This window comes from Danio rerio, chromosome 5, assembly GCF_052040795.2.
Source record: "Danio rerio strain M-AB ecotype USA chromosome 5, GRCz13ab, whole genome shotgun sequence".
Classification (NCBI taxonomy): Eukaryota; Metazoa; Chordata; class Actinopteri; order Cypriniformes; family Danionidae; genus Danio; species Danio rerio.
This window is the reverse complement of record NC_141025.1, coordinates 48,823,032-48,849,288: the sequence shown is the minus strand read 5'-3', so window position 1 is coordinate 48,849,288 and position 26,257 is coordinate 48,823,032. Positions and strand designations below refer to the sequence as shown.

Sequence of the window (26,257 nt, the reverse complement as noted above, 5' to 3'; positions counted from 1 at the left end):
CGGTGAACCCAGATTAATAAAGGAGCTGAGCCGAAATGAAAATGAATGAGTGAATGAATCTCAATGTCAAGAAATGCTTCTTCATCATCACATTTACACTCATCTCAATTTTGTGTGGTATGGCATTATTTAGCTGACTCTGATTTTGTGTGATTTTGTCTTCCTGGTGTTTAGTGCTGTCTATGGAGCAGTCCTGTGAAATTACAAAGAAAGCTGATCCTAACTGGTCTTCGTGCATGCATTAAAAATGCTGATTGGCTCACAGAAAGAACCTTATAGAGCCATATAGAGTTCGACTTTGTAGATAAACCTTTTTTGCTTTTTAAATAAAAAGTCTTAAAATGTAAAACAACTTATAAAAAACATACCATAATGTAAATAAGATGTCATTTAATAAGAATATGTAATAAAAACTCAATTTTGACAAAAAATGTTATATAGAACCTTATAATTCTAAGGTGATGAAATGCTTTTATTAAACTTAGTTCAAGATAATTTCATAGTTAGGGACTTGTTAAATTTTAAGTTGTAATCTGATTACTGTAACATGTCAGTCCGTGTTGTGTGTTCTCATCATGTGTCTATTATCTATTGGTTCCCCATGTGCCGTGCTCCATGTTCTTTCTGTTTCCATCATGTGATTCCAATTGTTCTGTTTCCCGCTGTGTTAATGTTCAGTATCTTCACCTGTGTCTCACCCCTGTATGTATTTAGTTTAATCATGTCTTGTCTATTTTTACCCAAGCATGTCTTTCTTTTGTGGTCTTGAATTGTACTGTTGCAAACCTTTGTCACACCAGCAGTTTCTTGTTCCAGCTTATCTTGTAAGTGCTTGTTTTTGTAAGTAAATAATTAGCTAAATAATGAATAATAAAATTGGTGTTTTTGTGATAACTCTTAAGTTTTGTGCTTCTGTGAGTGTGCACTGATGATTGAGTTATAATTTGTTGATAATATCTGATAAAATAGTTTATTTTAATCTAATGTTTACATTGCAATTGTAGTAGCCTTTTTTCCTCATTCCTCATTATACATTTCTCATACTACTATAAAACAAAATACCTAAAGGGCTGCAGCTCTGTACAGTTTTGCTCCAACCCTAATCAAGCCCAGCTAATCAAGTAATCAAGGTGTTCAAGGCTTCTAGACTATTAAGCTGGTGTGAGGTGGTTGGAGCTAAACTATGCAGAGCTTTGGCACTTGAGGAATTAAGTTTGAGACCATTGCTGTAGACCAGGGGTGTGCAAACTTGGTCCTGGTGTCCTTGAGAGTTTAGCTCCAACCCTAATCAAACACATCTGAAACAGCTAATCAAGCTCTCACTAGATACACTAGAAACTTCCAGGTGTGTTGAAGCAAGTTAAAGCTAAACTCGACAGGACACCCGCCCTACAGGACCGAGTTTGGACACCCCAGCTGTAGACAATACTATTCGTCAAGCAGGTAATGCTATTATTGTCATTGTAGTGAATTTATTGAAAAATGTGTTGCCATTATCTCTATTAAATAATATTCACTTATGCTGAAGTGATTAAAACAGCTTTGTTGGAGTTCCGCAACTATTTTGTCACCGTAGAATTATAAACTTTTTTTTTTTTTCAAAATTGATTTACACATTCTTATTTAATGACAACTTTATTTAAAATTATGCAATGTTTTTATGTAAGTTGTTTACTCTAAGACAGACTGCTCTGTTGGCAGCGAGAAACCAGTTGACCAAATGCTGCACTACAAAGTTGAGGAAAGACCGGAAACTGAAAAGATGTGCATAAATGTGATGATTTTAGAAGCTTTTTTTTTTTTTTTTTTTTTTGATTGATTGATTGATTGACATTTTAAATGAGATGTTGAAAGAAACCGTTATTTAAATAACAAAAATTTATGGGGCATATAATAAAATTAAACTAACCATACTGATAACACAAAATTAGCATCTGCACTTAACAAAATATTTAAACAGCCTTTTATTAATTTCAACAAAAATATTCAAATGCAAGCAATTATTAAATGTTATTGAAAGGAACTTTCTTAGCTTTCTCAAACATCAAAAAAAAAATTTTTTGTATTTTTTTTTTTCTTGATAAGTAATGTTTCAATTAATGATCTGACAATTAGTATAATTGTAGGCAAAAATAAACTTTTTAGAATTAGAAGGTTCTATCTGCATTAGCCTTTTTTTTTTTTTTTTTTTTTTTTACACCAATTTGCATTTGAAGAGAATTTTGATCATTTACATTTAGAGTCTCTGACACAGTGGTCACCAAACTTGTTCCTGGAGGGCCGGTGTCCTGCAGTTTTTAGCTCCAACCCTAATCAAACACACCTGAACAAGCTAATCAAGCTCTTACTAGGTATACTTGAAGCATTCAGGCAGGTGTGTTGAGGCAAGTTGGAGCTAAACCCTGCAGGGACACCGGCCCTACAGGACCGAGATTGGTGACCCCTGACACGTTGATGTATGAAAAATATCTCAGTATCTAAAATATATTTAGAACGTGGATAGAACCATATAATTTCAAGGTGACAATTTTTTATTTATTTTTTTCCTCGTAAGACAACAACTTTGTCCATATTTATTAAGTATAATAACACATTATTTCCACGTTGTTATGAAGGGTTGTTTTTATCATATCTGGGAGGGGAAAACACACTCCAGGATTTGCATTAAAAATTGCTTCATTAGTAATTCAGAGTTAATACTACATTGTTTTTGAATCACACACTAATACTTAATAGTAATTCAAAGTAAATTCTAGTGTTTTATATTGTGTAAATTATATATATATATATATATATATATATATATATATATATATATATATATATATATATATAATTTTTATTTTTTGCATTTACGATTATTAGTTGCTACATCATAATGTAGCTATTGTAGTATTAATGATTGTGAACTGATCAACTATATGTTAATAGTTCTGTAAACGGAGTTTGCTCTACTGTATATGCTGTACACACATTGATGTGGAATCTTGTACAATACTGGGTTTATTTATGTGGGATGGGGGCTTTCAAGGTTATCCTTTTAAAAGGATAATCAAAAACCATGAATATTTTTGGCTTATGAGAACATGACATTATTTATACATAAAGTTTATTGTGTGAGTAAAGCAGCTTTGTTTTACATTACTGTTCTGGGCTACATCAAAGAGATTAGTTATAACATGTATAGCAGGTGAAGAGATTAAACTATTCTTCTTTCTCCCTATAAGGCTGCAGTGCCTCCAAAATATTATCACAGCTGCTCTGTGAACTTTTGAAGTCTGTTTTGGGATAGAGATGAACTATTAATATAACCGCATATTATTTTTTCAATATTATGTTTTCCATTCAGTGATGCACAGGGAGTCAATACTACCTTCAAGCTTACACAAAGTTTATCAACATTATTTCACCATTACTGTTTTCACAATTTCAATAATTCTCAGTTTCAGACCATCCCACATTCCCTCACTTATAAATAAATAGATGGATGTACTGAGTGATATGAGATAAACTAATATAACAAGAGTAATGTATGGACCTTAACTAATATTTCAAAGTGAATCGTCACACTAGTCTCTCACACTACTTTGCTAAGATCTTGATCATCTTTTCTTGAGTCTCTCACAGTTCATTGTTGTAGTGGGTTTCTTAGCCAAAGCTATTGGCTGATAGCACTTGGCTGATGTTTCATCAAAGTGATTTCAGCTCAAAGGAATTGCTTGAGCAGTGAGCCCCATTTATACATACATATTTTCCAGAAAATTACAGGTACATTTCCACAAAAAGACAATGTGTAAACAGGTATGTTTTAAAAGTACTGGCAAATGTTCCTGGAGTGTTCCAGACTGAGAAGTTAAAAGTAATGGCACGTTTTCTGAATTCTGTGAACTCTGTGTGAAAACAAGGAAAATTGCACTGACTAGAAGCGTCTATTCTTGGTCAATCAGAACATTCTGATTCTGATGGGGCATTTACACTGTTTATGAAAAATAAAAGCTTTTCAGTGTTTTGTCCAGACACATTTAGTTGCTGCTTGCTAATCTGACAACATTTTTATGTTCCTCCTTAGTGCCGGCTGTGAAAAAATATTGCTTAAACTTGTGATAAACTGCTGTCAGTTACCTGAAACTGCTGCATTCAAATGTGTATAATAGAAGGGGAGTGCGACTTCAAACTTCAATCGGTGAGTGAGATTTTAAAAGAATATACCCGTATTCTTTAATTTCGATAAGTTTCTCATAAGCACACATTCATATGTACATCTTGACATGTGAAAGTGTTCACATGTCTTCCGCATCTCTTTATCAGAGTTGCTCATAATACTTTTGCAATACTTTGCCCGTGTCCTTCTTTTAGACCTCTGTCAAATGTGTAAAATTTTTTTGTTTTTTTTAGCTTCAGTTTTGCTTATCTTTCCTTCAAATGCTAGCTGCAAGATTTTCTTCTTATAGTTCTGCAGTATTTTGCCTTGTATCTGAGACAGAAGCAGCTGTGTAAATGTGAAAGTCTGAAGTACAAATGAAACAACAAAAAATCAAATCCCTTTCATGTTTACAAATACAAGCACAACCGTTTAGAGCTAATTTCTGTCCAATTTTACCTGCATTTTAAAATGGATGTTTTTCTATAAAAAATTACTGACTGTCATGTCCTGTGTGAACAGTGCATATTTTAATTTTACCAGTAAAGTTGTTCCAGTAATTTTACAGATCTTTACTGGTATTATTGTGTAAAACAGGCTATTGTACAGCATAAATATGTCAGTCTGTTTGAATAATGAAAATAAATAATTACATTCTCCTAAAGTGGTTTCTAAAAAAACATTTGCAATTACTCTGTTACCGTATGTAGCTTTTTAAAAGGCCAAACCCCTGCTTGCATAAAATATCCTTCAAATCATGACACCCTGTTTGCGTCCTTTCATACACTTCTTTACTTTGGATTCAGTCTTTTCCCAGTTTAACCATAAACATAATCTTTCCAGTCCGAGTAATGACAGGCCCATCTAGCACAAGCATTGGGCCTAGGGAATGCCATGATATTGCAGCCCAAACCATCACTGATCCACCCCCATTACTCACTCTGGGCATGCAGCAGTCTGGGTGCTGTGCTTCTTTTGGGGCTTCTCCACACCATATCTCTCCAGAATGTGAAATAGACAGTAAACGTGGACTCATCAGCGGACATTTGTTTCACATTGTCCACACACTATAAAAAAAATGATTGTACCAATTAGTTATGACAGCTTAATTTTACATTAACTTATCTGGAGGAATGTGTTGACATAACTTATACATCAAAGTTTTACTTGACTGAACTTATTATTTAAAAAAAAAAAAAAAAAAAATCTGAAAAAATGTGTGAGGGTTTGGGATCATGTGTGTTTTAAATGTGCATTTTATGCTAAATATTTAACCAAAGCCAACTGTGTGTGTACCTAATCATCTTTAGTTTTTACGTGTTTTTGTGCTTTTGAGAGGGTCTTGGACAGTTTGGGCTGGAAGTAATCAAGTACTGTATATCTGGCAACACTGACAGCCATTTTCTCATTGAAATATTGTTGTGTGTTTTTCTGAGGTTCCTCTCAAATACCTGCTGCTTTGGTAAAATTTGTATTTGCAGACTTCAAAAACCTAATTTTAGTATTAAATGCTAAGTAACTTGGCATGGAGGCTCAGTGGTTAGCATTGTTGCCTCATTGCAAGAAGGTCGCTGGTTCAAGTCCTGGCTGGGCAAGTTGTATGTTTTCCTTGTGAGTTTCCTCTGGGTTCTCCCAAAGATACTGTATGTGGTATAATTCAATTGAACAAACATGTGTGAACTGTTTGAACATGTGTGAACTGTGTCAGATCAATTTTTAAGTCCACTAAACTTAAACTATGTCTATTAAACTTAAATTATAAAGCCATATCAACATCATTCTTTTGTCAAGTTTAACTGTCAATTTTAGTTAAGACAACTTCACTTTGTCAGGGGTTTCCAAACTCTATTCTGGAAGCCAGGTGTCCTGCAAAGTTTAGTTCTAACCCCAATAAGGCAAACCTGGGCTAGCCAATCAAGCTCTTAATAGGCTTTCTAGAAACATTATTGCAGATGTGTTGAGGCGAGTTGGAGCTAAAATCTGCAGGACTGAGTTTAGAGACCCCTGATTTAAGTGAACCTAAAATGTTGAGACACCTTTTTTTTTACACTTTATTTTTCAGTTCATCCAAGTACAACTTTAATATACAAGCATTGTCAACACATTAAATTCAGATTAGATAACTTATTAAGATAAGTATTAAGTTGTGATGACTAATTGGCGGTATGTATATATATATATATATATATATATATATATATATATATATATATATATTTTTTTTTTTTTTTTATTATTTATTTATTTTTTAACAGAGTACTTGGTGAAATCACACTAAGCTTTATACTAGCCCAGGGCCACTGGCCTTTCATGGTTTCATCAACAAAATGTTATTTAATGTTCTGCTAATTTTAAAAAAAGTCACATACATATTGAATGACCTGAAGGTAAGTAATTTAACAGCATGCAACAGCAATGCATGTTTTTATAACACTTTTTATAATATTAGCACATGGCAGATAAGTGACCACACACATCTCTGCAACATCTGGGATTACAGGTCAGGGCTTGATCTTAGATATTGTGATTTTGATTTACTATGTCTGCTGGTAGGACATTTAGTCTGCATAGCACTGAATCCCAGAGGGGTGATCAGTTGTGAAACACACACGCCAAAGTACACACTACTCGAGTGCAGTGGCCAGATCAGACATTGTGAGATGTTTGCAAACCGTGACCTTTGCTTCCAAAACATTCCACAATTCTAAGATTGGATGTCCGATTATGGTATTCATCTATTAAAAGCAGAAACGGCTGATTTTTTTTACTTCTCCTGTTGGACAAAAAAATATTGCTGTAGAGATTTGTTTGAGTGAATCTTATTTAGATTCCTCTGCAGTTAGGAAAATACCATAGCAGGTATATACAATAAAGCAATGTTATTTTTGTTTTTATGTGTGAATTGCTTTGAAAGTCCCCTACCCTTTTCACTGTCAAGAATCATCCTCTCAAATGCAGAAGAGTGCTGTCATTTAATTTGCTATGCATATATTTACACACCAGTCAGCTGAATGCAGGGCAAATATGCAGCTGCTCAGTCTGGGTGTGAGATATGTTTCTCGCTAGTTTGCTTTTGGTAAGCTGAAAATGTTATTCGCAATGCAAATCAAAATGAGCAAAGCATTACAAATCCTAGCAAAGTCATGGAATAATTCAAGACAAGCAGAATAATATAATGATCTCAGAGAGCTAAACATAAGTAAATTGACTTTTACCATATTTACACTGTTGAATGTTCAGCACTGATTGACTGATATTTCTGTTTGCTATAAGGGATTTATACAGTTTAAGAATTTATTGCAAGATCAACTATTTGTTCAGTCAAATTTGTTCAGAAATAATATGTATTCCTTTGCTCTGCTGTCGGCAGGAATTATAGTGTTCATACCAGAGCAAATGCAATGTTTTGAGAACAATTAGTAACCTTAGAATTGTAAGGTTCTATCTGACATTTTTGTTAAAATTGAGTTATTGGCATATTCCTATGACAACTTGTTTACATTATGGAAATTTTTTTATGAGTATTTTACATTTCTTAGACTTCTTATTTAAAAAAAAAAAAAAAAATGTTAAACGTACTGTTTGCTATGAAATGCAAAAACTTTAAAGCTTATTATTAAAAAATCACTTAGAATGCAGATAGAACCTTATAATTCCAAGGTGACTGATTGATATACAAAGAAAAAAAAAAAAAAAGGTTGCTATGGTCTCCAAGAGAAACTCTGACCATCAATGGCTCGACTGTGAAGAGGTAGACTGCACTAAATTCTGGAGAGTGCACATTACAGATAACCTCACCTGGACAACCGAAGTTATGTGAATTAACAAGAAGGAACAACAGTGTTTCCACTTTCTTGGCTGGCTGAAAAGGATAAGTCTTCCTCCACCCATACTCACCTCTTTCTACAAGAGCACCATTGAGAGGGTGTTGACCGAACAATCTGGAAGACCCTGCAATGGCAGTGAACATTGCTGCAAAACTTTAATTGAGGCCCCTTCCCCCTCCACCCAGGACATTTTCTTTGCACAATGCTCCACCAAGGCTTCTAGCATCATGAAGTACCCTACCCCTCCCTTCAACAGACTTAAGTTGCTGGCATCAGTTAGAAGGTAAAGGAGTGTTAAAGATCAGTTTTTAAGACCTGGGACACACCAAACCGATGGTCAGCCATTGGGCTTCTTCGGACCATTTGTCAGGCTAGTTGGTTTGTTGTGTTCCACACGTTACATCTTGTTGAGTAAGCATTAGAGCTTGTTGGGCCAATTCAGGATGTCAAATTAGTTTCGGTCAGTGGCTAAAGACATCGTTCTGACTGGTTATTTAGTAACGAATCAAGTTATTTAGTCACGAGTCAAGTGTGATGTACAGTGTACAGCTAGTAGGTAAACGATTCAAGCAAATAAGGGCTTGATTCAGAAACATGTCATATTTGGTGATCACACTAGTCTGTATCAAAGACTATAGAATGCACAAGACATGTCAGTTGTATAATTTTGAATCGGGAAAAGTGTAATGGTCAATATGGCGAATGAAGCCCTGCCTACTAATACAGTAACCAATAGACGATCACTATAGACTGTCGTTTCTTCAGGGGAAAAGCTTAAACCAGACATCTTCTTTTACCACAGTTTGGTGGTCAACAAACACACTGAAATCTCAGTGAATACTTGCTTCACAGACATAAAAAATGGATTCAAATAAAGCTTGTGATCTGTGCTTTGAAAACAATTTATTTATTTTTTATTTTTTTGGTAACCTTAACGAATGCAAAGTACAGACGGGCACAATAAACATTTACTGAAGGGTATGCAGGTTCAAGTTTTGCGCCCCCGACAAACAGAGACAAACTGCCTAAAATGTTCTGTTTTATCCAAATTTTATGGGCAAACTCTTTTGTAACTAAAATTAAAATAGTTTTAAGCAAAATGTTACAAAAAGGCCTGATGTATCATTATAATAAATTAATAAAAAAAAAATGGATCTTGATAGAAGGGAAAAATAAACAATTAAGAATAAAGTTAAAGTTAAAGTTTAACTTAACATTAAAGTTCCAAAAACTGAAAAAAATCTGTTCATGTGTCAGTTTTAACAGGGTTGAGAATCGTTACAATCAAGTATATAAAATTTATATAGGGGATTTTTTTTTTTTTTTTTTTTATCCAAATATTATTTTCTATTTTATCTGAAATATATTCGGCTTTGCACTTAAACATACATATTGCGTGATCCCTCTTATGGCAAAAAATAAAAATAAAAAAAATAAATTTATTTATATATATTTATATATATATATATATATATATATATATATATATATATATATATATATATATATATATATATATATATATATATATATATATATATATCAATAATAAAAAAATAAATAATTTTTCAGATTGTTCTTATAACTTTTGAACTCAACTGTATTTGACTGTTTATTTTGATAAAAATGTAAGAAATCTAAACTTTTACATCTACATGGACGCTTTACACTTGGCTGTGTGACTACGTTATTTTTAAATGATTTTGAATTAAAACGTGTGTGCCAACGTATGTAACTATAAACCCTCCCGTTTTAGCCGTGTTTTTCCATTCTACCCGTTATCTTCCGTGTATGTATTTTCCCATATTTCTCCAGCATTTGTAATCTTTCTATGAAAAGTGTAAGTAGCAGCTACAGAGCCGATGTCAAATGTAAAATAATTGCAAGAACTGATTAAAAGGATATGCTTTTGCATTATTTATCCCACTATATGTAAAGTAGTCATTTTCTTACATTCTTCTGCCACATTGCCTCTACCTCATTTACCTTTGGTTTAGTCTCTCCTTTATCAGGTATTGTCACATCACAATAAACCACCAATTAATCTGACTTATGTTTTATGCAGCAGATGCTCTTTCTGCCACAACCCAGCACTCAGGGTACAACCCCCAGTGATGAGAATCACCCACATGTGTTCTCTCTCTCTCTCTCTCTCTCTCTCTCTCTCTCTCTCTCTCTCTCTCTCTCTCTCTCTCTCTCTCTCTCTCTCTCTCTCTCTCTCTCTCTCTCTCTCTCACACACACACACACACGCGGCTAATCCAGTCCACCTATACCGCTTGTCCTTGAACTGTCAAATAAAACTTTAAATGGAAAAAAAAAAAAACCACAAAATACAATACAAATTTATACAATATAGCAAAGCTGTTGTGCTTTTTAATACTAAAATATATATTTTTTTTTCAGTATTTGTATCTAACAGTAGTTTTCAGTTACATACTGTATATTTGTTTATTTGCAGTATTCACTGTATAAATTAAACTAACTTATTTTAAGTACTTTTGATTACTATGATATTAATTACTGAACTAGCTATTCAGCCAAGAGCAGAGTGGGTGATTTTTGTTGTTTGGTTAATATTAAAAACACAGACAGCAGAAATAAGTTTTTTTTTCTTTTTTTTCTTTTTGCAGCACATTGAGCAAGTTTAGGACAGCCTGATCTCACGAGAAAACGTAAGTATTTTACGTTTTGCCAGTTTAGTGGCTAATTCGTACGAATTTGTACGAGTTCAGTCGTACGAAATGGTATGATTTTAAAAAGGAGGCGTGGCACCTAACCCCACCTCTAACCCCAACCGTCATTGGGGGATAAGCAAATCGTACTAAATTGTACGAATTAGATCGTACAAATTCATACGAATTAGCCACTAAATGAAAAAGTTACGAATTGCCGTGAGATTGTGTTGGTTTAGGATCACACAATTTCCACTGTGTTTATTTTCCAAGGCATAGCAGATTGAATGCTCATCGTGTTGGACAGATGGACATAATTATTGATCATAATTGAGTCTTACCGTTGAAAAGCAAGACTTCATTTGCGTGTCAACTTTTATTCACCTGTTTAGATGAGGCACTTGTCAGATCTTCCATACATCATGTGAGTTTTTTTTTTTAGTTCAAGGCTTCTCATCCACATTCGCTCAAGCTGTTACCAAGCATCTTCTGCTTTAGTGCTCATTGATGGAACATTTATGTATTTACTTTGAGCCATGTTTCAGACACATAACAGACAGATTAGAGAGTAATTAAAGGAATGGGAGAAATGCAAAATAAACCTTTTTTTTATTTCAATGCAAAAATGCTTTTTCCATATGCAGATTGAACTATGAAGGTTGTACCATCAATATTATTTGAGTAATATTGTGGCATCCCTAGCAAAGGGGTCCCAAACTTTCCCATAACTCCATAGAGTTGATTTCGGCTCTATATTAAAGACATGTTAAATCCCTGTGCAATTTCTTGACAAAATTAAAATAATTATGATTGCTTTTGTAGCAGTTACCTGCAAACTTTAAAATGAATGTCTTGTATATACTACCATAGACTGCAGCATGACCTAATTTCTGTTACCTGAGGCAAGTGATCTGAATTTCTGTCCTCTTCTGAACTGAAGGAGTTGAAAGAGGCTGCAGTACTAGTGAACATACTATTAGAAAAGAATTTTCTCAAGCAATTTTGTTTTCAAAATCAAATTTCAAAAGCATTTATTACATAAATGTTTTAAGACAAACATGCAAGCTTTTATATCTGCATATGATATGAGTTTGCAGTAATAGCATTAACCTTGTTTCTGTATTTATGGCTTCACATACATTTGCATACAGTACACGAGGACATGTCTGTCACTTTTTACAATTTTCCCCTTACTGGAAACTTAATTTTACCCTGAAGTAAATGTTTAGGATCACTTTTATTATCCAGCTAGGATTTTAATCATGCACATTTCTGTTTCTGCACAGTATTTATATGTTTGGATAATTCCAGACATTTCCTTGTAACTCTGAAAGAAACATAGTCTATCAATATAAAAACAAATTAATTAAAACAAAAGCTATCTTGAATTTGTATACACATACATAGCATGCCAGTGTTACAGTAATCAATGTGCATAATCTTGATCTGAGATTCTCATCACTGGGGGTTGTACCCTCAGATGTGCACAATATAAACTTAAGTACTCGAGTATTTTTGATAAGATTTTAACAGATTTGTGTGTGTGTGTGTGTGTGTGTGTGTGCTGATTATAAATTAAGGCAATGTTAGCACGTGTCAGCTTTAATTGTGGATAAACCTGGTAAATGTTTAGCTTTTGTCAGCTAATTTCATATTCCGGGTTTAAAATAATTTTTAGGGCGGGATCAAAAGCAGTGACGTAGCGCTCGACTGTATATCCTAAGATGAAGTCTCCATTTCTCATTATCCATAGCAGAGTTTCCTTATCCTATGGGATAACCTTGTTTTTTAATTATTCATGACAACATGCATTTCCGATGACAGACCTTCCAAGCTGTGAGACTGCGGCCGTGCACCATACACAGTATTTGGCCGTTCATGAAGGGTTGTATGTGTTTATTACCATGATCTACGTGGTGTGATGCAAGCATTTTTGTCGAAAGCAGTATGAGAATTAGAGAATGGCAGACTTTAGCCCCTTTCACACATACAGACCTTTCCGGAAAATTACCGGCAATTTTCTGGAAAGGTTGTATGTGTGAACAGGTCCTTTTTGAAAATACCGGTAAATTCGTTCTGGCTATTTTCCGGAAAGAGAAGTTGTAACATTACCGGCAATTTGCCAGAATGCTGCGCTGTGTGAATGCAGAAGGAAGATTGCTGGAATAAGCGCGTGCAAGTCTAGAACGTGCTGACGTGAGACGTCTGCTTTAGCCAATCACAACAGTCAGACGCATTTACGTCCACGCGGTTTATGAGAATAAAAGCCTTTGAATATTTTTCCAGACACATTTAGCTGCTAGAAGTTAGTCAGATCACGTTTATATGTTCTTCTTAATGCCAAATGTGTAAATAATCATCGATGAGATGCTTATGATAAGCCGTAGTTTGTTTACCTTCAAACTTCGCGTGTGCCTGTTAAACACCCTGTGAGCGCCTGCACACGCACATATTATAAACATCTCAACATGCGAAAGTGATCCTGCGAAAGTTGTTCACAATATTGATCATCCACAGGGTTTGTAATTTAGTCAAATTTTTACAAATACAAGCGCAGCCGTTTAAAGCTCATTTGTGGTGAATGATGTCAGAATTTACCGGTATTTTGTAATGGATGTGTGAATGCTCTTTTCCGGAAAATTTCCGTAACGTCCTCGCCTGTGTGAACAGCGCTTTTTTGAATATACCGGTAAAGTCGTTCCGGAAATTTTCCAGATATTTACCGGTATCACTGTGTGAAAGGGGCTTCTGTCTTTTATTAATTGAGTTCATTACCATTCAGACACATTGCTCATCCGTGCTAATGGTTGAAATACATTGGGCAAGTGACCTCCCATATTATTCTACTGTGTCTGTGTTCAGACCCAGGGTTCAGGAGGAGAGAGGTCCTCATTTATAGAGAGGATTTAACTATGATTATCTTTATAATGATATAACAAGTTGTGGTTGTGTATATATTATATGAAATTACGAATAAACTGTCATATATGTAGCAGGATATTCAATTACTTATTGTTTATTTCTTTACATTTTAACTTTGTAAACTATAAAAATCATAAGTCTCCTCACATTCTATATATATATATATATATATATATATATATATATATATATATATATATATATATATATATATATATATATATATATATATATATATATATATATATATATATATATATATATATATATATATATAAGAGCAATATCACACTCGTAGCAGTGCGATAGGACTGTATATCGGCACTGGTGGGAGACATGCGTTGACACGAGGCTGCAGGCCGAGTGCCCTAGTGCCCCCACCAGTGCTGATATACAGCCATATCGCACTGCTACGAGTGTGATATTGCATTTATACAACAGTTTGACAGAATAAGCTGACAGTTAAACAGCTGAGAAAGCATCTTTTAAACTTTAGATCTGTAGTGTCTGCTTTTTGCTGGCTGTATGTGGACTGAGAAATACACAAAGGGTAAAGAGGCTGTACGGGTGCTGATATTACTTAAATATATCACGGCTATCAGCCAATCAGATTTGAGAACCAGACAGAACTGTTGTGTATATATATATATATATATATATATATATATATATATATATATATATATATATATATATATATATATATGGTCACACTTTACAACAATAAGATTCATTAGTTAATATATATAGCTTTTGGTTATTTGGTTATACATTTTATGACCCTTAAAACCACTAAACCACGTATGAGTCTAAGAAAAGCACATTACTATATACATTCTTACATGTAATATTTCATAGCTGGACAAAATAGTTAGTAACTAGTAGTAGCCCATCCCTATGTTTATACCCAAACATTAAGGTTTCATAGCAATATGCTTAATTATGTATTTTTATTTTAACATACAGCACAATCTACTATGAATATCAATGTAAATGTTCATGACTGCAGAGACATGCTGGTGGGATTAATGATCCCAGTGCTTACGAATTCTAAAAATGAGTTTAGAACTTGACTAGAATCAATTTGAACTCCTCGTGCCGCGTGCTGTCTTTCTCCATTTTAATTCAATCTGATTCAGGCTCTCTGAATCCTGGCACACAGACAATGTCCGGAAATGAGTGTTAACAGGGGTCCTAATTCCCAATTGTCCTTCTCAAGAAACTAATTTCAGAAAATATCATGAATTAGACTAATGCAATGAGATGAGCATGTCTTTAGCTGAGAGGATATGGCTTTTGGAGAGAGCTAAGTGCTACCATTAGGGCAGCCTAGCATACAGTAGCTAAAATTAAGCCAAGGTTACTCAAGCGTAATAATAATAATAAAAAAGTGTATAGCTTGAAGATTGCTTTCATATAGAGGGGGAGGTTCTTTTGGAAAAAAAAAAAATGAACACCCATTTCCAAACTTAAGACTGGGCCAGAGGGTGTGCGATATGGAAATGAGAGAAATGAGGCAACAGTAAGCAATAAACATGCTAATTCACGCAAGCATAGCAACCACTTATCTGTAACCAAGAAGAAAAGAGCAGCAGAAGCTCAATGTAATTTAACCCGACTTCAAGAGCTGGACTTTAGCTTACATCAAGCTATTGGTGCACTTGCCTTGGGTCAAATAACCACAATATATATATATATTTTTTTTTTCTTGCATGCTAACAGGCTTTTTGTTTTTGGATTTAGTGTAGGAAAAAAGACTGTGGAAATTGCATTAGGAGACAAGCATATGGGTTGATTTCTTCATCACAATGTGACAGAAGTTTAAAGAGAATAAATGGATCAGCCAGTCACGCTAACAAGATTTCAGTGTTTATCAGGGAAAACAGAGTGATAAAAGACAAGAGAGATTAGCATGAAGAATGCAGGTGTGTAGGAACGTGAATTATGTAGACACTGCGGTCATGCCAAAATCTGGGTCTTCTGAGGATTATGGGTCTCTCAAATACAAGACATGAGAGCGGTGTTTTGTGTTGTAAAGGTATTTTGCATGCATTTCCCCCTCTCATTTTGTTTTATATTATGCACTGGTTTCTTTGTTGTCACTGGTTTAAAGTCACTGGACTGTGAAATACAGCGCAGTCTTAAATGACATTTGCATGCCTAATATATTCAAAGCAAAATGATTGATTGAGCACACATCAAACCTAATTATTGACCTGTAAAAACATCCATAAATGTCAGCTCATCCTCCCCTTACTTAGTTTATGGCTGCTATAAAATGAAATCGTTATCTGTGTAACCTATAAGAATCCTGTTCACCGCAAGGCCTTTTATTTCTGCATATATTAAGATTTCATTAGGGTTTTAATCCTGGTAAAATGTTCCTTTTGTGTATTTTATCTCTATCTATTATATGTCTACTACCACATTTAAGCAATCAGTTTGATCATTGCTTCTTTCATATTTTATACTGTAAGGTCACAAAGTGTTGTAAATGATGCATCTAGTTTTCCCATCATTCAATAGTAATACAGGTTGTTTCTCTGTTCTTAAAGGCCTAAAGCATAAGCAGAGAGGTTCTCACTGGTAACTGTGTGAATGCATGAGTGCATTTATGTACGAAACCAGTATGAAATGCAGAAACCAAGATGATTGTTTGTATAATATTTTATTGACCTGGCCCACATTACTATGGCCAGGTGCATCATGGGAAATGCTTGAGTTGGTTTGTGTTATATTAGTTAAATACATAGGTTTTTGTTATCAACTTTGTGTATAGCCTCCTATAGGGCTTGTTTCCACATATGTGGACGGCACATTTTAGCCCTTAAACGGCTATTTTAAATACTTTGAATATTTTATATTTTGTTACAGACATACACTGTCATCCTGCAACTGTTTTGCAGCATATGAAATGTTCCAAACCCCATTTTTAACTGTCCAAAATAAGGAAAAAAATGGCTTTACTCTCTAATATACAAAGCAAGTAAAAAAAAAAGAAGGCTGTGTTATATATGCATTAAAAAATAAATAAAAAAAATGTGAAGTCTACATATATGGACATATTTTTTTTATCTAAAAGTGCATCATATTAAAAGATGATACTTGGATTTCTATTCTAAATAGGTTCTAATAAGCCCAAATAGCAAAGAGTAATAAAAATGCATGCAAAAACACCTTTGGGCCTTAAGAGGTTAAGATGGCTTCTGTGATTTAAGCCTAGTATTTCATTTATTTATAAAATATTCACCATCACCATCAACAAGGGTGGTGTATTAAGGATGCTCCTCGGTGGGATGGTGCTGTTAAGGGCAGTTGATGTTCTGAGCTTAGAATAAAAAGGTTAACAGTGCTGCCTCCTATCTGTTTATTCTGCCAAATTACTAACAGACACTCAAGGTCGTGCGGAGTTTGGGACACTATAGTGTTCTTGCCAACATATGGATGACTGTAAAGTTATGTGCCATAAATTCTAGCACACTGCTAGATATTTTCTAGCACCAGTTGCCCACCTACATAATATCATATAATATAATATAATATAATATAATATAATATAATATAATATAATATAATATAATATAATATAATAATTTGCATGTTCTCCCCGTGTTCGCGTGGGTTTTTCCCTGGGTGCCCCGGTTTCCGCCACAAGCCCAAAGACATGTGGTACAGGTGAATTGGGTAAGTTAAATTGTCTGTAGTGTATGTGTGTATTGATGTTTCCCAATGATGGGTTGCAGCTGGAAGGGCATCCGCTGCATAAAAACATATGCTGGATAAGTTGGCGGTTATTAAAAGGACTAAGCTGAAAAGAAAATGTATAGTATAATATAATATAATATAATATAATATAATATAATATAATATAATATAATTCCCAGAGATGGGTTGCGGCTGGAAGGGCATCCGCTGTGTAAAAACTTGCTGGATAAGTTGGCGGTTCATTCCGCTGTGGCGACCCCGGATTAATAAAGGGACTAAGCCAAAACGAAAATGAATGAATATATAATATAATATAATATAATATAATATAATATAATATAATATAATATAATATAATTAGTATTTTACACATTATGGTCTTCAGGAAAAAGAGATGGTGTGAAGACACCAAATGAAAAAAAAAAAGTCACTGATAAATGACAGTGAGTAGCTGCTCTTTCTGCCTTCTCTGATGCAATTAGCTTGCTTTAGACAGGCTGTTTGAGTGCATTTACTTAATGGATCAATGGACTGACATGTGAAGTTTATATGCTTATAATGATCTGATTGTAAACAGGAAATTAAATAAGTTTAAAGGGTTAGAAAATATTTTTTTTTTACCCACAGTACCAGGTTTACAGGCATCTGTCATTGTAGATGTGATAAACTTCTACGCTCATCTAATTGTGTTATGGAAGATATCTTAAAGAGTGCATATTCACAACAACCCAATGCGTAGTATGACAATGTCGTGACTGGGTGAGGAATCATGGGATGGGAGTAAAATAGCTTGAAGCTGAATATGATATTATTATGAAGCAGAATAGGGCTGAAAGGTGTTGAAGTAAAACAAAACAGCTTGAAGCAATTGCTAATGAAAGTTGAGCATGAGACAACACAAAAGCAGTGGAGCTTTTATTATGGGGACAGTTGACCTCTTTCAGTTCTACTGGTCAAGATCACTTGGGGAAGAAGCAGTGTCATTTTGTCATACTAAATACATGTTTTAGGTTTAGTTATAATGCTGCTCTGTTTTAAAAAAAAAATAAAAATCATGACACATCAAGCCTTGTTTATACACAATGGGTTCACAGTCACCAGGGTTCCGTTCTTCGTACCTCGCTTAAATGATCTAAGATTATTTGGCAGATCCTGGATCTTTTAATCTTGATAATTTATCTCTCGCTAATTTGGTTCTTCAAACAAGTTCGCGAATCAGATTAGAATGTCTGGATGAACTGATCTGAGATCGCTGCGTGTGTTATGAAGGACAGATCTATCGATCCTCGAAATCATGGTCAGCAATGCAACGATTGGCTGACGGCACAGCAGCGTAATGACATCATCTGATTAATATTCAATTATCCATGTGAGCAAAATTACATCAAATTAGCAGTCGACGGTTTGTTAAATATGACACGCAAGAACTTTCCACATTTGTTGTGAGCTGCAGGCTTTACTCTTTCATTTGTCAAGACAAGAGTATTCATCATGTATTTCAATGCAAATCAATGTATTTAGTTCTACATTTAGAAAAGATTTTCTTTATTATAGTAGCCGTTTTTTAATCGGTGTAAAGAATAACTGGTTGTTTACAAAAGCATTTTCATATTGGTAAAGGTGTCTGCAACTTTTGTGAAGCATCAAATCACTGACATATTAACTATCAAAATATGTTTATGACTGCATAAATGTATTATTGCTTTAAAAAAAGTCACATATTGTGTATTTCTATTATACACAATTTGTACTAAAGCGATCTAAAAAGTTCATATCAATAAGTTTTCTCTTTGCACCAGGTGGCAGTCTTTGTACTTTCATTTCGAGGGTGCAGATTGCATAAGTTTTATTAATATGTATAACTTTATTTTATTAATGACTATAACTTTATATATATATATATATATATATATATATAGTTAAAAAATATGTACCATTTTCCCAAGTGTATATAACTACTACTGTAAGAAAGTATCAGAATTCGGAACAAACTTTCTGTATTATCTTTGCTTGAACTGAGCCGATCTAATCCTGTTTATATGAATTGAACCTGCTTCCGATCAGGTTTGACCAAGCAGAACTGTTGCCATGACAACAACGCTCGGATCAGCTTTGAAGAACGAAACGATCCTGGATCGTGTCAAATCGTCAACATCCAAATCCAGCTAACGGAGTAATCCACGTACGAAGAACGGACCCCAGGCACATTCAAGTGATGTCATTGCAGTGTTTGCGGAGGTTTGCTTTGGGTGTGTGTGACATGATGTGGGGCTAGCTGGTGGAGCACACTTTTTTTTGAGACAGTTTGCGAAGCATCGCATTTCATTTGAAGATGAATCACTTTGAAAAGATTTTGTCCGAAACAGATACGACTGTACAGACATCTAATTCATCTATGGCATAGATTCTACTGTATGCGTGATTATAAGGATAGGGAATTCTTGGAAATTCCTAGAAATTGCAACATTTAGTTTTTTTTGTTAAACTTGAGGGATAAGTTTAACCAAAAAGATAGGCCATGGCAAAAGTGAAGACCCATGGATTTAATAAACAATTACAGAATATGTTTTTCCCCCATTCATAGGTTTTACACGGATGTATTTATTACACTTTTGAAATGAAAGAAACTTTAGTTACAAAACTCAAATGAAAAAAAAAATGTTTGATTAATGGAAAGAAATATTTAAACCTATTGGTTTACAATATACTGATGCCATATTTTTGTAGGCTTTGATGGTGACAATGGTCAGGAATGTTGAACCAGTATTGGCCTTTTTATCATAAGTAGAGGACATAAACTAGTCAGACAGTAATGTAATTTTTGGAGTGGGCTAAATCTGTCAGTATACTGTATATAATAAATAATTAACAGTATTTTTCAGTAAGTGTACTTGTTTTGCTTTTTATTCTTTATCCGTCTGATTTTATAGTGGGTTTCTTTTGACTGCCCCCTCTCATTTTAAATAATATCACAATGGTGAATGCGTCAAGTATAAAAGCCTTGTGTGTTTTGTGAGGTGCACGCTTCGTCAGTGGAGATCCACGGCACCAAGCGAAAGTATAAACCAGCCTTAAACGTGTCTTTGGTGTTTCCCTGCTTTCTATAAAACCAAACTAAATAGCAAAGGTAAATGATGTCATTAGCATGACAACACAGGACATGACCTGTTACTAGTTAAAACTGCTTATTCCTCTGGATGTGAATATACCTGTTACTCAAAAGATTTGAGAGTGTAAGTACATATGTTAGCAAAATACATAACATTGTTTTAGAAGTTATGGATATTCTAATGAATCAATTGTACATATTCTGCCATTGATGAGTGTTGTATAAATCAGTATTTATTAGGGATGTAACAGCATATCTTGAAGTCAAGGTATGGCATCCACAACCAGTAGGCCAACCTCTGTTTGGGTATGGCCCTTCTGCCAACCACCAGAAGAGACAAAAAGCTTGTCAGAAGGCCTTCTACTCTGTGTGTGTGGTCCACATAAACCTGCAGTGTAAAAATTCACATTAGTGGGTTTGCCTCCTCCAAGGTCAGCCTGGCAGGTTCCCTACCTTGTCTCAAAAAAAAAAAGAACATCGGACACATAACCAGACCATGGTCTCAGAGCTTTGTGAGCATTAGCCAGCAAAAATGCCTATAGGTCCCCGACACTCTTGGTAGAAGCCAGGCTGGACAGCACGCCTGTCTTTGAGACAGAATATAGTGAATCCAGCAAATTGCACAGATCTCTCTGGGTTCCAGAGACTAATTTTTAAAAGAGTCAAAGTCAATTTGACCATTATGGTCATTTGAGGTATAAATATTCAGAAGTTAACTAAAAGAACAATGTTTATGTTAAAACCAAATAGGGTACTACAGTTAAACTGGTTTTATTTCAACAATGTTATTATTGGATTGTAAAAAATAAATAAATAAATAAAACTGTGAAAATGGCTGCTTTGGACTTAAATGACCACCAGTCTAATCACAGCATAAAGAACCACTATAGACCCTGACAACTTTAAAGTCTTACTCTTTGTTATTTCAGGAAAATCTCCCGCTGGGATAAATGTTAAGTGCTGTGAACGGTTTGATGTTTCATTTCTATGTGCAACTGATATTTATTAATAGCTTTTGTGAGTCTCTAGCTGTACTATTAACACATTTATACAGTTCAGTTGGTCTTGTGATGAACTTCGACAGCATGTAACATTTGAAAAGGTATATTTCTCAGTGTCCTTGAACTCATACAGTCACCCGTATTGAAGGAAGAAAAGCCCATTCAAATGGAAAAAAAAGCAATTTCTTACCATATCCATGTGGTACGTGTATGTCTGGGAATAACAGGTCACACAGCAATGGATCACCAGATAAATAGAAAAGTCAAACATTAATACTGCATGTTCAACCTTTGCATCTAACAAGCGCCAACAAAACCGCAAAAATAAGAAGTGCATGAAATAAATATTTAAGATGACATAGACATACCAGTCATGTCTAGTGTACACAACAGTACCTGATATACAATTAATGTATGATACATGTAATGTCAGATTTATCTGGTGATCGATTGCTATTTTGTCACCTTAGAATTATAAGATTCTATCTGACATTTTTTTGTCAAAATTGGTTTATCCACATTCTTCTTAAATGACAACCTATTTACGTTGTGATGTTTTTTTTTAATAAGTTGTTTACACTTTAAGAATTTTATTTTAAAGATTTTATCTACAAAGTCAAACTCTAGCTTTCACACACGTTAAACCCATACAAAATACTATTCTAAATGTACTTTATCTGTCCTTATTGTCAGGAATAGTTACACTATATTTTATTTACAACATATAACTCAAAGGCAGCAAGGGACATACAGCTCATTTAATCGCAACATCAACCTCTTCTCTACTTCAATCGAAACGATTGTCCTTTGACAAAGCATCTACTTGCATTTATTATGTTCAATTTTTTTTTTTTTTTTTTTTTTTGACATTTAAAGCATGATTTTTCCTTTTGGAAATTACTGTATGTTTTTCATACAGTTCAGATGAGCTCAGATGAACACAGGAGCAAAGCTCAATAATATTCACAACCCTTCCAAATAAGGATTTACATTGCCAAATAATTATGACTAAATATTTTACACTTACTTAAGCAACATTCTGGATCTTCTATATAGATATTAGAGAATACATAGTGTATGAATGCATTCTGACACCTTTAACAAGACAAGTGTTTACAGCAAACTAATGTGTGCAAAGTATAAGCAAACTGATGAAATATATGTAGATTCATTATGATAAAAAAAAAAAAAAAATATATATATATATATATATATATATATATATATATATATATATATATATATATATATATATATATATATATATATATATATATATATATATATATATATTAAATTAATTAAAGTGGCATGGTGGCTCAGTGGGTAGCACTGTTGCCAAACAGCAAGAAGGTCGCTGGTTGAGTCCTGGCTGGGTCAGTTAGCTTTTCTGTAGGGAGTTTGCAAGTTCTCCGCGTGTTAGTGTGGGTTTCCTTGGGTGCTCCGGTTTCCTCCACAAGTCCAAAGACATGCAGTACAGATGAATTGAATAAACTAAATTAGCCATGGTGTGTGTGAGAATTTGAGTGTGTATGGGTGTTTCCTAGTATTCGGTTGCGGTCAGAAGGGCATCCGCTGTGTAAAACATATGCTGGATAAGTTGGCGGTTCATTCCACTGTGGCAACCCCTGATGAATAAAGGGACTAAGCCAAAGAAAAATGAATGAATAAATGTAGTGGGCAGTTTTTATCTTTACAGTTTTTGTATGGGGTGGTGCAGTGGGTAGCGATGTCACCTCACAGCAAGAAGGTCGCTGGTTTGAGTCTCGGCTGGGTCAGTTGGCATTTTTTTTGTGGAATTTGCATGTTCTCCCTGTGTTCGCCACAATTACAAAGACATGTGATATAGGTGAATTAGGTAAGTTAAGTTGTTCGTAGTGTATGTGTGTGAATGAGTGTTTGGGTATTTCCCGGTGATGGGTTGCAGCTGGAAGGCCATCCAAATCATGTGCTGGATGAGTTGGCAGTTCATTCTGCTGTGGCGACCCCTGATAAATAAATATATAAACTAAGCTGAAAAGAAAATGAATGAATAAAAGAATAAACTTTTAGTATAAATGATTCATGCATATACTCTATAAGGGTGGAAACTGCATAGGTTGCATTTGTCTGCTGCAGTTGTCAATATATGACCATTCATTCCCCACTGTGACCTCAAGTACACTACTGGTGAATCATGACATTCATTAGATCTGTTCTACAATCTGAGAGACAATCTCAATAAATGGCACACATGTAGAAGCTGCCGGTCATTAGATTATTATCACACCCAGCCTCCTTTATTGTAAGATGTTCTGGAATGGATTCTGAAATGGATATTGAATTCTCTCCCCTGGAGATTTTAGATGGGAAAAAAGTGCCTGGCTGGAAATCGAATCATGTGGTGAAGTGAAAATGCTGTGTAAAACTGGGATTTGCGTGAACTGCAGGAAAACATCACGCACTGCACACACAAAGACTTTTGTGAGAATGCAGCAAGGAGAGGAGGCCAACGCTAACACAACAATTTTCAAACAAAGATTTTTAACATGCTATTTTTCTTTTATAGCTCAGAGTCGGGCCATCATTTCTGTTTTGTATTCAGTATGGACCACTATGTTCATTTCTAAATGCCATGTTCCTCTGATGGTCAAAACAGAAGAAACCTTAGCTTAAACGCGCATCATTTTAGAGCTGGCATTTTATTAATTCTCTAGGGTCATGTCTAGACTGATGACAAAACAAGTGATTTTGTTCACATTTTAAGATCATAAGGCTGAACGACATGAAATGCCATCAGTCTAGAGACATTTCCCAGTATTTCTCTGTTGCAATTGGTATAACAATATTTATCCATGACAAATCCAAAGCAAACACTTGCAGATAACTATGCTATAAATTCTGCACTACAACACGCAAAAATGAGAGATCGATTAAGAGCGCCAATTATCAGTTTAATAATGATTTGATCAGCTGTAGTTTGAAATGTGAAAAGAAAACGCTGAGTTTTTCTCCCCTAAGGTCTTAATATGCGGTCTCTGTCGCCATATTGTGGCTCAACCATTTTTGCTCTACTCAGTATGACAGGCTAATGGTCGCCTGTCACCCAAAATATAAAACAAATACAATATTTGTCAAACTAGGGATTTTATTGATCTGCTGTCACTTTATGTGGGCAGGGTAATACAAAAGGGTGAGGCTGAACGATATTGCACAACATCACATTGCTATCAACCAAACAAATTTGAGTACCAGACAGAACTGTTGTGTGTGTATATATTATATGAAGAGTTCAGATGCAAAAGCAGCTAAACACCACTTTTACCAAAAATGAGCTAATGACATTAAGTTAATACTTTTGGCACGTACTACGCCATCAACAAATAAATGGATTGCTTCTAATCATCCAAATCGCAGCCTCATTGCATTCAGAAGTAACAATTTGTTGGAAAAGACGCTAAAGCCACTTGCCTTTGATAGCAAAAGCTACTATATCCAGAGAACCAATCAGAAGGTGTGAATCGAATCATGTTTTCAATGTAGCAGCGCGCTGATACGCCGGCTTTTATGGGGGGACTTTTATTTAGATTTTGATTTTAAAAGGCGGAGTTTGATGAACTGGATGAGCCTGTTTGACTGTCAGTGGATGGCAAATGAAAACATCCCCTTCCTCAAAACTCTGTGCATTAAAAGAAAAAGAAAACACAATGTACAGTCGAAAGTGTAATGCATTCATAACGTGTTTTGTTCAGTGACGCTACTTTGAATCAGTAAATTGGAATTATACCAATTTAGTTTGAGTATGATACATATATAAAACCTTATTTGAGTATCTAGTTATTTTTTATTTATTCATTTTATTATTATTATTATTATTATTATTATTATTATTGCATTTATTTTATTTTTGTCTATTTTTATTTAGTTTAATTTTGTTATTCAATTAAGTATATTGTAATATGTAAAACGATATATTAAATATATTTTACCTATGTTTTTAGTGGTCTTTTCTCATGTTTTTTTTTTATTTATTATTATTATTATTTTTATTTTTTTTTTTCCTTTATACATGTTATACTTTAGTGTTTTAAGGACCATAGACATGCACATTTATTTTATTCATTATTTAGTGGAATAATTATAATAAATAATAGTTTGTAATCTGGTTTAGAAAAAGATGTGAATCACATTTTTGTGGCAGTTTCCCTGATTAGAATCATACCAAATTTTAGAAGAGGTTAAGAAAAAATGGCGTTTGAGCAAATCCATTTGAGCAAGTGTGACATGCTGCAACAAAATAGCCTTTTTAAAATCAGTATACCAAATATTATCAATAAATAAGTATTGGATTTCATTTAGCAAATGAGAGGCAGGGCAGTGATATCACTTTAATTCCTGCATGTAAAGGCCTGATAAAAGGTCAAAGTATAGCATAAATCGATAAGAACCCGAAGCGTTATCTGAAAGAATCGATTGCACTTTATAGTTCTTTTACCTCAGTCTTACCACAGAATAAAACCAATTACATTCGAGTGGACTGATTTTCTGGACATGGCTTTGAGCAGTGAATACGAGAAGTGTGTGCATTATGTGCTTTTGTTCGAAATGGTTTGAAACAAAAAAGGTAATAGAACAAGATCACACATGTCATATATATAACATTGTTCTTTGTTCATACCGAACCAGATAGGCAAGGCACAAAGGGTCTAAAAAATAAATAAACAGGAATGAGAAAATAATTGACAGAAAAAAAAAAAAACTAAACTGAACAGAAAAAAACATATAGCTGAATATGAGCTGCTTTGACTTTTTTTTCCAAACTATTTTTATTGGCAGTGCAGAAATGCATACAAAAATAACTGGCCAGATTTTGTCTGAAATGTAGATATTTGATCTTAA

At 34.2% G+C, this 26,257-nt stretch overlaps 1 long non-coding RNA gene across 2 annotated transcripts in view; it reads left to right on the top strand.

Annotated features, from left to right (window-relative positions):
- Positions 1 to 761: 761 nt before the first annotated feature.
- The window catches only part of LOC141385598 (uncharacterized), a 57,293-nt gene continuing 31,797 nt past the window's right edge, over positions 762 to 26,257 (top strand). The window contains exons 1-2 of one of the 2 annotated variants that reach the window (XR_015491725.1): positions 762 to 824; positions 4,070 to 4,183. This is a non-coding gene — a long non-coding RNA (uncharacterized LOC141385598). Of the gene's footprint in view, positions 825 to 1,352; positions 1,444 to 4,069; positions 4,184 to 26,257 lie in introns of those variants that run through there. The other variant, XR_015491726.1, reaches the window with a different exon arrangement.